The sequence below is a fragment of the Dama dama genome, chromosome 20, assembly GCF_033118175.1.
Source record: "Dama dama isolate Ldn47 chromosome 20, ASM3311817v1, whole genome shotgun sequence".
Classification (NCBI taxonomy): Eukaryota; Metazoa; Chordata; class Mammalia; order Artiodactyla; family Cervidae; genus Dama; species Dama dama.
Genome location: NC_083700.1, coordinates 18,168,223 through 18,180,893, shown reverse-complemented (window position 1 = coordinate 18,180,893; position 12,671 = coordinate 18,168,223). Strand labels below are relative to the sequence as shown.

The window sequence follows — 12,671 nt, the reverse complement described above, 5'->3', positions numbered from 1 at the left end:
TGCAAGGATTAAATATGATGTTTATAAATGGATTAGCATAATGACTGGTACCTGAAAAGTATCAGGTTGCAAAGTAATTGGAGTTTTGTCTTCTTGTTCAAACTCAAGTAGAAAGAAAGGAAGAACAAGGAAAACACTCTTTTATGATTATAACCTCACATTTGCTTCATCTTAATTTTGCACTTGATACTTAATCCACAGTGCTTGGAATAATTGTGTTTTTAATTTTTCCCTCTGTTAAGTGTGTTAAGATGTTGTAACCCTTCTGTATAACCCAATAATTTTTTTATAATGTGAATAATTTCTAATTTATCTGTATGCAATGAAGATATTCAGGCATTAGTATGAATTTTTAAACAAGTATTCTTTTTAATATTTGTTTATTTGTTCATTTGTCTGTCCCAGGTCTTAGTTGCAACACGTGGGATCTAGTTCCCTGACCAGGGATCAAACCTGGGCCCCCTGCATTGGGAGCTCTGAGTCTTAGCCACTGGACCATTGTGGAAGCTCCTAATGTGAATTATGTTTAATAATATAAAAAGCTAATCCATGTGGTAGATACTACAGCTCTGGAATAAGTTTGGGATTTGTTGTTGATTTGTTGTTTGTTCTGTCCGCCTATACCTACCTCACCCGTGTTAATGGCCAGGCCCTCCATGAGTGACAGCTCACAGCCCTATTAGACTACTTAGCGGCTGCTATTACTGTTACAGTGATGTCACAGACCACGTGCAGGCTCCCCTTTCTTCTCTCCTACACCTTCTTCCTGCCCTCTGGTTCTCTGGGAGTTGCATTCTCTTATGAGATATCGAAAGATTGGAAAGAACAGGAAAGATCTTGGGGCTCTGGCTACCTCCGATGGATAGAGAGAAAACCAGGATTACAAATACACGCTTAAAGTAAAATAAACCTTTCGAGAGACTCATCCAGTTAATGATAACCCTGTGTAGCCAGGAGCTTCCCTCCTTGCCCATATTAGGAGAGAGGGAGGGGGACTATCCTTTCTAAGAACCGCCATTCTGGGACTTTCGTGGTGATCCAGTGGTTAAGACTCTGCGCTTCCAAGGCTGGGAATGCGGGTTTGATCCCTTGTTGGGGAACTAAGATCCCATGCCAGCGGCCAAGAAAAACACCACCATTCTTCCAGGTATCCAGGCCCCCACACACATCCATGTGGCTGTGGGAGAATGAGATGGGAGGTTCAGCCAAGTCTTCAGGCCCAGGGCCACCTTCCTGCTGAACAAGCAGATGCTGGCCCTGATCAGCTCCAAGAGGCACCATCTCAGGGCCAGAGCTTGTTCTGTAACCTCAGTGACCTCAGTGCTCCTGCACTCCCACCCCACCCAGTCATTGCCCTGGCTCCTTGGGGTTTGGGAGATGCAGGGTTTAAGGTTTGGAGGAGGGGTCTTAGGGAAGGATTACATATGCATCCAAATCTTTATTTTCTTTATTATCTCTAGCCCAACTTTTTAAAATGCAAGCACCAAAAATGTGATACCAATGTCCTTTCAGGTTCTGCACTAACTTAAAGCCACCAGTGACTCTGGTCCAGCAGCCTAAGTAGTAGGAGGGCTTGGGGTATCACTCAGTGAAGCCAGAAGAGGGAAGACCACCAAGGGCCCCCAACTCCATCTCTGAGCCCTTGCAGAGCAGACCCTTGAGGACCGTGCTTCTCAAAGTGCAGTCCACCAAACAGCAGAACCAGCAGCACTCGGGAACCTGCAATAAATGCAAATTCTCAGCCCCACCAGACCTACTGTGTTAGAAACTCAGATGGTCCTGCGATTTGTGTATTAACAAGCCTTTTGGATGATTCTGATGCATGCTACAGTTTGGGACCCATGGCTCAGATAACAAATGTCTCCCCATGTTTTCACAAGCAGAAAAAACTCTCCTGAGAGAAGACAGAAGACAGTGCTGCCAGATTTCCTCAGCCCTTGTTCTTCCTCATCTTTCATATTTGATGTCTGTAGAGATTTTGTCTTTGTCTCTACTTCCATGAAGCGTTTCCCAGGTGACATAGTGGTAAAGAATCCACGTCCCAATTCAGGAGACTAAGATTCGATCCCTGGGTCTGGAAGATTCCCTGAAGGAAGAAACGACAACCCACTCCAGTGCTCTTGCCAGGAAAATTCCATGGACAGAGGAGTCTGGCGGCCTACAATCCACGGGGTTGCACAGAGTCAGACATGATTGAGCGGCTGAGCATGCACACACGCCTAACCTTCGTGAGTCATCCCGTGAGAACATGACGGTATCAGGGGCTGCAGCCCAGACCCCTTTTCAACCAGAAGCTCTGTTTGCAATCTCTTGGCGACTTTGTGGGATGGATCATGTTATCCCCACTTTTCAGCTGAAGAAACTAAGTTTCAAAGGTGTTAACTGCCTTTTGTAAGTCCACCTCCCTCCCTTCTGCGATGCCATCCGGCACCAGAACACCTGGGCATGAGTCTCAGCCCTGCCACCAAGCCCTGGGCCGTCGGCCCCGAGCTTCACTTGTCTGAGCCTCTGTCTCCTCACCTGACCTGCCCAGCCCATCTGCCTCACAGAGTCGTTTGGAGAGCCAAGTGGGAGGAGAAGACATTAATACAGTAGTTATCTCTTTATTATCCTTGATTGTATGTGTATGTGCGGCGGGGGGAGGTGGACAAAAGACAGTGGCCCAAGGAGTTTGGGGGGGGGGGGGGCGGGGGCAGGGAGAGAAACCACCAAGGATATAAGTTGCTGTGACAGAGTGTGAATGCAGGAGCTTCTGAAGGGACGTCTTTTTTTTTTTTTTTTTCTTGTTCGCTATTATATTTTTTCTTTTTTTTATTAGTTGGAGGCTATTTACTTCACAACATTGCAGTGGGTTTTGTCATACTTGATATGAATCAGCCATAGAGTTACACGTATTCCCCATCCCGATCCCCCCTCCCACCTCCCTCTCCACCCGATTCCTCTGGGTCTTCCCAGTGCACCAGGCCCAAGCACTTGTCTCATGCATCCAACCTGGGCTGGTGATCTGTTTCACCCTAGATAATACACATGCTGTTCTTTCGAAACATCCCACCCTCACCTTCTCCCACAAAGTTCAAAAGTCTGTTCTGTACTTCTGTGTCTCTTTTTCTGTTTTGCATATAGGGTTATCATTACCATCTTTCTAAATTCCATATATATGTGTTAGTATGCTGTAATGTTCTTTATCTTTCTGGCTTACTTCACTCTGTATAGTGGGCTCCAGTTTCATCCATCTCATTAGAACTGATTCAAATGAATTCTTTTTGAAGGGACGTCTTATGAGGACTCTTCTGACTGAAATGAACAAATCTAAAAGTAGCTTCAGGGGAAAAAAAACCTTGTATCACTAGAGGACACAGAGAAATGCCAAGACTCAAATGATACCACCTGTTTTCTAGATGATGGATCCGCTGATGCCCTGTTTCTCTTAGAAGATCCCGTTCTCCCCTGCATAGGAGGACTTCCTCCGTGAGAAGACAGACGGCTTTTATCACACACGTGTGGCAATCACAGGGAAATAAAGCTTTCTTCCTCTAGCATCCTTCCCCCAGGAAAGGACCCCAATTGGACCAGTTTGGGTCACATGACTTAAAAGACTTGCTCCTTGGAAGAAAAGCCATAACAAACCTAGACAGCATATTAAAAAGCAGAGACATCACTTTGTAAACAAAGGTCTGTCTAGTCAAAGCTATGGTTTTTCTGTAAAGATATGAAAGTTGACCATAAAGAAGACTGAGCGCCAAGGAATTGATGCTTTTGAACTGTGGTGTTGGAGGGGATCAAATCATTCAATCCTAAAGGGAATCAACCCTGAATATTTGCTGGAAGGATTAATGCTGAAGCTGAAGCTCCAATACTTAGGCCACCTGATGGGAAGAGCCAACTCACTGAAAAAGACCCTGATGCTGGGAAAGATTGAAGGCGGGAAGAGAAGGAGATGACAGAGGATGAGATAGTTGGATGGCATCACCGACTCAATGGACATGAGTTTGAGCAAATTCCAGGAGAAGTAAAGGACAGGGAAGCCTGGTGTCCTGCAGTCCATGGGGTTGCAAAGAGTCAGACACACAAAAAAATAATAATAATAAATTTAACAAAAAAGAAAAGTTGGACACAACAGAGCAACTGAACAACAAGGTCACGTGACCACCTTTCACTAGTCACTGTGGCCAGGCTGACATCATCCACAAGAGCTGGATTTGAGGCTTGAAGAAAAGAGCATTCTGACACCTCGTTTCTGTAGCTTGTTTTTATTGCAAAAGACCCCAAAAATTCCATCCCACAAGACATTCCAGAGGATGTCAGGCTGGAAGCGGTTCTCTGAAGTTTTCCAATTCCCCCTCATGCTTTCAACTTTGTTACACTGAAACTCCAGAGTGACAAGATAAAAAACTGACCTTCAGAAAACCACATCACCTGGATCCAATCCCTAGTTTCAGGCACAATTTCCTCTTGGCTCTGAGCCCCATCTTGCTGTATCACTCCTGCATGCAAAGCCACACTTCATCCAAGTCAGGATGGTCCTCGGCCCTCATCCACCAGGTGTCTCCTCTGTTCCAGGGCCAGGAGGGACGGAGCACAGCCGGCCAGCCAGGGCCCTGGCGTCAGGGGACAAGGCTGTCGGACCAGCCAACCTGCGTTCACACACTCCTGGGGCTTGTGGGAGTAAAGCGGTGTGAGTGGGAGCACAGCCAGAATGAAGGGAGAGTGGGGAAGGAAAGTTCCTCAAAAGGGGAAGAAAGAGTGCTCAGACCTGCATGCATGAAAATGAAAGCAGCAAGCACCAAGGGCCGACTGGCCTCCATGGGCCTTCATGGGGCATCTGACCTTACTGAGCCCTTCTCACTGGTCATGAGGTCCAGTTTGACTCGCCAGCTCTGCGCAGCTGGCTTCCTACACCAGCTCCATGGAGAAGAGTTTCCATTTCCAAGACCAGAGAGGGGAGGCTGTGGAATTTTTGGCCAGAGAACCCCAAGAGCGCATGAGTCAGCCCTGAGGGCCCAGGTCCTGGGGCAGGGAGGAGGGGCTGGCCCAGCAGAGAGGAAGGGGGAGGGGAGAATGTGGACTGGGACTCGGAGGGCACAGGACCCTCTCTCCTGCCCACCAGAGCCACTCTCCAGGGACCCAGCCCAGGGCTGAGTCGGTCCTCCCCACGCAGGGAGGGGGTGCAGATTGCCTGCAACCGGGCTGAGTGAGTTGGGAAGGGGGGAGGGTGGCTAGGGAGGTGAGGATTCATCTCTGAATTTCTCCTCCAACAGCTGCCCAATCCAGGAGCTGGAAACTGGCTTCCCCTCTGGACTGAATTCCTCACTCCCTGTCTCTTCTCCTCCTGCTGCTTCCAGCCAAGCCTGAGCCCCGACCCCACCCTTAGCCTGCTGACAAAGCCACCCCCTGGCCTCTGAGGAAATGAAGAAGGAATTCATAGGGCCTGGACTCCATCTCAGGCCTGTCCGTGCTGATTGTGCTCGGCCGCCTCTCCAGTGGACTCTGAACTCTCTGCTTAGCGCCTGTGGGAACGACAATGGAAGGATAAGACCCCCTCCGGACAGGGGAACATTGAAGATCGTATCCAGGTTACTCATCGCCTAAGAGAAAACATACTCTAATCACCCCTGCCTCCAGACAGTATCTATCGGAATGTAAGCACAGGCTTATCGGTTATTAACTGGTTGGAATGTAACTGCGGGCTTATTGATTATTAACTGTTTGAACACATAACATGTGAATGATGGGGTTATTGTGATTGTATTTACCCTTCCTTTGTAAGCCTCAAGGGATTTGGAGTGGTGGGTTTGGACACGTATACATTGGGTATAAAAGATTTTCACAAATGCTGGTCGGGGTCCTTGACCAAGAGGAGACTCTGCCTTGGGCCCGCTGGTGTAATAAACTGCACTCCACTATCTGTATTGTTCTTCTGAGTGAGTTTGTTTCCCGGAAAGCGTGGCTATAACAGAACAATAACCCCAACAACTGTATTACTACCAGAGTGAAGACTCTCCTGCAGGCTCATTATCTATTAATCTATGTGCTAAGTGGCTCAGTCATGTCCAACTCTTTGCAACCCTATGGACTGTTGCCTGCCAGGCTCCTCTGTCCATGGGACTGTCCAGGCAAGAATACTGGAGCAGGTTGCCATTTCCTCCTCCAGGGGATCTTCCTGACCCAGGGATGGAACCCACATCTCCTGCATTGGCAGGTAGATTCTTGGGCTCTCGTTAGTCTACATCATCTCATTAATCCTAACCCCGTATGGTGGCTTCTATAATTATCCCTATTTAGAGATGAGCCAATTGTAGAGAGAATATGCAGCTGTCCCCAAAACACACATTGAAGAAATGAGAGAGCCAGCATTCAGGTCCAAGTCTACTCTGGGGATCCAAGCTGGGCCCCCCTCGCTGCTCTCCTGCCACCTCATGGCTGACCCAGGAAGCATCCTGGTCATCTCTATTCATTCCACAAACCCTAGAGTCAGTGTTGCTAAGAGAGCTCCCTAAAATGGAGCCAAGAGGCCACTGAGGAAGTGAGACCTTTGCACGTCTCAGCCCATATGGAAACTGACCTTTTGACCTCTCATTGTCTTCACAAAGACATCTAGAGCATCTGCTCAATGTTCCAAGATACTTATCAGACACTCACCCTAAAATAACTCCTGACAGCCTATCCCTTAAGGACAATACTTCCTTCCTTGTGTCAGAACACATCTTTGTGGCTTTTGTCTTTATGAGCCCTTGACTGTCTCTTCCTCAGAACACTCTTTCTGGTTGACCCCAATCTGTGCCTCCAAACTGCAGGTCTTAAGAGCCCAAATGAAGTTCTTTGTTCCTTGAGGTCTTGATACTGATTGTTGTCCGACAACCTTGACATAACAGGATGTCAAAAAAAAAAAATGGAACTTTTTCAACTGTCTTCTTTTTGACTGAGGCCGCATGCTGAGGGCAAAGGGTTAGGTTTCTACACATTCTAAAGAGAGGCTATTGACCAACTATGGAGAACTTCCTAGAAAGGAGGGAAGCAAAAAGGCAATGTCTTTATCTATCCCTCATCTCGGGGCAAGGAAAGGCTGGGGTCAGTCAGAGACAGGAGGGAGGCAGAGTGGTATGGCAAGGCTATTATTTGTTCCCTCCTGCACACCCCAAAGAGGTAGGAGGCAAGGCATTCTCCTTCACCTTAACCCAAGCGAGAGCCACTCAGGGCGTGGGCTGTGTCCGTGGACACCTGAACCCTCAAGGCAAGAGGCTGGCTGCTCCAACAGCAGGTACAGAAAGATGCCTGTGAAGGGGTGAGATTGCCCTCCCGCAACTGTGGGGCAATTGCTGGGGTCCTATGGCCAGACCCCCACCAAAGGGGGCCTGCCTCCAGGATGGAGGGACCCCAGATGAGGGCCTGCATGGAGACTTCTGCTGGAAGTCAGAGCAGAATAGAGGCGAAATGCTGTAAAGGATCTGAAGGGGGGTCTGACAAACCCACAAAACTTACCCTCACCCTAAGAGAGTCAGCATTTGAACCCCCACGCGTGAGGACTCCAAGGCCAGCTGATGCATGCCCTGGTCACTAAGACCTCTGTGACCCCTTGTCTCTCCTGTCTGTGTATCCCTAGAAGGGCCAGAGGTGACATGGTGAGCAGGGAAGGAGGGTGAAAGGGTAGGAGGGACCAGTGAAGGGGCCACCTCCCTACCCCACAACCCCCACCCCCACCCCTCTGAGGCCGCCAACAGGCAGGCCAAGTGCTTTCACTGGGATGAGAGATGCAACTCTGGACTCAACTTTTCACTTCCTGAAAATTAAGAGCTGCAAGATTTCCTCCAGGGGTAGAGAAGAATGAGAAATCAGGTTTAATGGAGAGCAATTGGAGGGAATAGAGATTCGTTTTTATCTATACTTCACTGAGTGCAGTGCACTCAATAAGCTGGTTATGTTTCGTGAATCATCTGCTCTACACCCCACATGGGGCTGGGAATGAGGGACACAGCAATGAACACATCCAGGGTTCCTGGTGATCCTTCTAGCATTTATATGAGAGTGGAATTCCAGGTCTATGCCCACCCATAGCTGTGTTTCCCCACCACCCCTCAGCAGCACGACTGAACCCTTGCCATGTGTCTGAAAGGGTAACTCATGGATACCCTCTGCCTGGTATGTGCAGACTCAGGACCCACATGTTGAGCCTGATCTTGACTAATCAATTCCTCCATCCCCCTGCCTCAGAGTTGAACTTGTTCTCCAGCTTCAAGATGTGTGGCTCCGAGTTCTATGTAAAAATTCTTATGCAGAAATCCCCCATTCCTATCCCTTTATCCCCCAACCTTCCAGAGTGTGGAAGTGTATTCATCCATTCGACAAAGATGTATGGGACACTTATTAGGTGGCAGGCTCTGGCTAAAATAAAGATGAGGATGACACGGTCCCTCGCTCTGAGTAGCTCCAAGTGTGAGTATCAGGAGAGGGGATGGAAGGAAGGGGAAATTAAGGAAAACAGACTTACAGACAGGTGTTTACACTAACGAGTAGCAGGACTAGTATAGACAGGTGTAAGAGGTGCTATGGGAGTTGAGAGCAGAGACCTAACATATCACAAAGCAGGTGACATTTGAGCCTGGAGTGGGTTTCCCGAGAGACAGGAGAAGTTGCCTGGACAAATCATGGGAAGGACACGGCAAGGTCTAGGGACCCGGGCAAGCGTCCAGCATATGTGCAGTGCTTCTTTCTACCAGCAGAGGGCATCCTTACAAGGGCACCAATCCCATCCTGAGGGCTCCACCCCCATGACCTCATCCAAACCCAATTATTTCCCAAAGGCCCCAGCCTCCAAATATCATCACGTTGGGGCTTAACATATGAATTTGGGGGAAAGAAACATTCAGTCCATAGCAGAAGTCAATATAGGATTTTAAGCTACAGAATCAGCTTTATTAGCCAGAAAGACAAATTTGACAGCAATGTGGAAGACAAATCAGGTCTAACTCAATTTTTCCTTATACTGTAGGGCTGCTCATTAGCAGAGCTGTGTGACTCAACACTAAAGAGGAAGGGTCTGGCTTCTGATCAAGACATCTGGCCATCAGGTTCTCCCAGGCAATCTGTTCGCAAAATCTCACTACCCCAGGCCTCTCAGGCTTCACCGTATACAGGACCACGCTGAGTGGAGACTGAATGGTCAGCAGGGGGCACCAGAGGACTGGTGATCGGACTGTCACAAGGCTGACCAGAGCCTTCCCACCACGTGGTGAAAAGGAAAATCTTCCAGGTTCCAGACCCTGGCACAGCCTGATCCCTTGGGTTCCATCATTCCCAGCCTCTCCCACCCCTCACTCCAACCCCACTCTGACCTCAAATAAGATATCAGAAAAGGAAGGAGGTGGAATTTTTTCTTCCCCCAAATTCAGGGCAAACATACACACATACTTTTTTTTTTTTTTTAAGGCTCTTCCCAGTTTCTTAGGAAGGTTTTTACTTACCAAACTCAGTAATTTCCTGATCAAGTTTTGGGTCATACTTTTGTGTGTTCCTAAACTAATGCTCTGAGCTGTGAGCAAGGACCCTTCTCAGAACATAAAATCACGAGCTAGAGCTGGGTGTGAGCCTCAGAACTAATTACAATCTGGTAATAATTCACACTCTTGAGAGTAACTCACAATTTAAATCTATATTTATTAATATATTTACCATAGGTGATCTGTAACTGAGAGGAGGAAAGGACCATCTAAATGTCCAAAATTAAGGGACACTAGCAAATGTGGAACATCAACAGGAAAGAACTGTGTCATCAGTAAAATGGAAATTATGTACTCGTAGCAAAATTTGGTAAGAAGGTAGAAATGCTTGTCTTTTCTTTTCTTTTTGTAGGGGAAGAGGGATGCACTAAAAGAGTTTTGACTCAGATGGCTATCATCAAAAAAAAAAAAAATCCACAAATAATAAATGCTGGAGAGGGAATGGAGAGAAGGGAGACCTTCTACACTGTTCATGGAAATGTAAATTGGTATAGCCACTGTGGAGAACAGTATGGAGGTGGCTTAAAAAACTAAAAATGGAACTACCCTGTGATCCTGCAATTCCACTCCTGGCCATGTATCCAGAGAAAAACATGATCTGAAAGGATACATGCACCCCAGTGTTCATTGAGGCACTGTTTACCACGACAGGAAAGCAGCCTAAACATTCAGCAACCGAGGAATGGACAAAGAAGACACGGTACAGATATACAATGTATATTACTCAGCAGCCATTTAAAACAATGAAATAATGCCATTTGCAGCAGTATGGATAGAGCTAGAGATTATCATATTGAGTGAAGTCAGAGAGAGGAAGAGAAATATCCTATGAGCAGAATCTGGAAAGAAATGATACAAACGAAGTTATTTACAAAACAGAAACAGACTCATAGACTTAAAGAAGGAATTTATGGTTACCAGGGGGGAAGGGATAGTTAGGGAATTAGGGGCTGACATGTATACACTGCAGTATTTAAAATGGATAACCAACAAGAACCTACTGTATAACATGGGGAACTCTGCCCAGTATTATGTAACAACCAAAATGGGAAAAGAATTTGAAAAAGAATAGACACATGTAAATGTGTAACTGAATCACTTGGCTCTACACCTGAAACTATCACAGTATTCTCAGTCAACTATACTCCAATATAAAATACAAAGATTTTTTTAAAAAAGGTTTTACTCATTCTTGGAGGCAAATGTAGTCTTCCTCCCCCGAGAGAGAGTGAGGGCAGGCAGAGGAGTACCCTGCTTGGTTGGGAATTTGATTGCTTGCTCGTTTATTTTAAAGAATAAGTGATTACAATGCCTGTTTTCTATATTTCTGTATTCTGGTACAATACAATACAGAAATAGGTACCAAACTATTAACATTTTGTCAATATAGCAACATTAATTCAGTATTTTTTAAAACCGGAAACCCTAACCATTTTCGTATTTAGGTATACCTAAAAATTATAGATTACATTAAAATTTCAACTCAAACAAAGGTTAACTCTATTAGGAAACATTTTTCTATACCTCCATAATCTGTAGATGGTGACAGAAAATGGCAATCAACAAAGGAAAAAATAATTCTTCTTATCCCTGAGCAAAGGATGTTGGACATTTTAGTACGGAAATTGATACCAGTTCCTCCAAATTATCATCCATATTCATAAATGAAGTCAATAAGGAAGATAAGGGCTTCCCTGGTGGCTCAGATGGTAAAGAATCTGCTTGCAATGCGGGAGAGCTGGGTTCAGTCCCTGGGTTGGGAAGATGCCCTGGAGAAGGGCAAGGCAACCCACTCCAGTATTCTTGCCTGGAGAATCCCATGGACACAGGAGTCTGGCAGGCTACAGTCAATGGGGTCGCAAAGAGTCGGACGAGACAGAGTGAATAAGCACAGCACAGGAAGGCAAAGCAAACTGAATGTATATTCTTTAAAACAGAAACTGTACCTTACAATAAACAACAAAGACAGGAGGCCCTGAAAAAAAATTCAAAAGCATCTCAAAAGTTATTAAGCAAATAAACAGCTGAAAAGATGCTCAACATCACTCATTATCAGAGAAATGCAAATCAAAACCACAATGAGGTACCATCTCACGCTGGTCAGAATGGCTGCTATCAAAAAGTCTATAAACAATAAATTCTGGAGAGGGTGCAGAGAAAAAGGCATCCTCTCACACTGTTGATGGGAATGCAAACTAGTACAGCCACTATGGAGAACAGTGTGGAGATTCCTTAAAAAACTGGAAATAGAACTGCCATATGATCCAGCAATCCCACTGCTGGGCATACACACCGAGGAAACCAGAATTGAAAGAGACACGTGTACCCCAATGTTCATCACAGCACTGTTTATAATAGCCAGGACACGGAAGCAACCTAGATGTCCATCGGCAGACAGATGGATAAGAAAGCTGTGGTACATATACACAATGGAATATTACTCAGCCGTTAAAAAGAATGCATTTGAATCAGTTCTAATGAGGTGGATGAAACTGGAGCCTATTATACAGAGTGAAGTAAGTCAGAAAGAAAAACACCAATACAGTATACTAAGGCATACATATGGAATTTAGAAAGACGGTAACGATGACCCTATATGCGAGACAGCAAAAGAGACACAGATGTAAAGAACAGACTGTTGGACTCTCTGGGAGAAGGCGAGGGTGGGATGATTTGAGACAATAGCATTGAAAAATGTATATTATATATGAAACAGATTGCCAGTCCAGGTTCAATGCATGAGGCAGGGGGCTCAGGGCTGGTGCACTGGGATGACCCTGAGGGATGGGATGGGGAGGGAGGTGGGAGGGAGGGTCAGGATGCGAAACACATGTACACCCATGGCTGATTCATGTGAATGTATGGCAAAAACCACCACAATATTGTAAAGTAATTAGCCTCCAATTTAAAAAGAAAAAAGTTATCAAGCAAGAAATGAGGACTTCTCTGGTGGTACAGTGGTTGAGAATCTACCAGCCAACGCAGGGGACACGGGTTTGATCCCTAGTCCGGGAAGATTCCACATGCCTTGGGACAACTAAGTCTATTTGCCACAACTACGGAGCTCTAGAGCCCCCTCCTACCTCCCCAAGGCGCAGCTACTGAAGCCTGCATGCCTAGAGGCTGTTCTCCACAACAAGGGGGGCCACAGCAAGGAGACGCCTGCGAACTGCAGCA

General features: G+C 46.3%; 1 long non-coding RNA gene across 1 annotated transcript; it reads left to right on the top strand.

The window, feature by feature from the left end:
• Nucleotides 1-4,851: 4,851 nt before the first annotated feature.
• On the top strand, nucleotides 4,852-5,905 carry LOC133040125 (uncharacterized). Its single transcript, XR_009688909.1, has 2 exons — nucleotides 4,852-5,004; nucleotides 5,259-5,905. It is a non-coding gene; the product is annotated as an uncharacterized LOC133040125 (long non-coding RNA).
• Nucleotides 5,906-12,671: the final 6,766 nt, after the last annotated feature.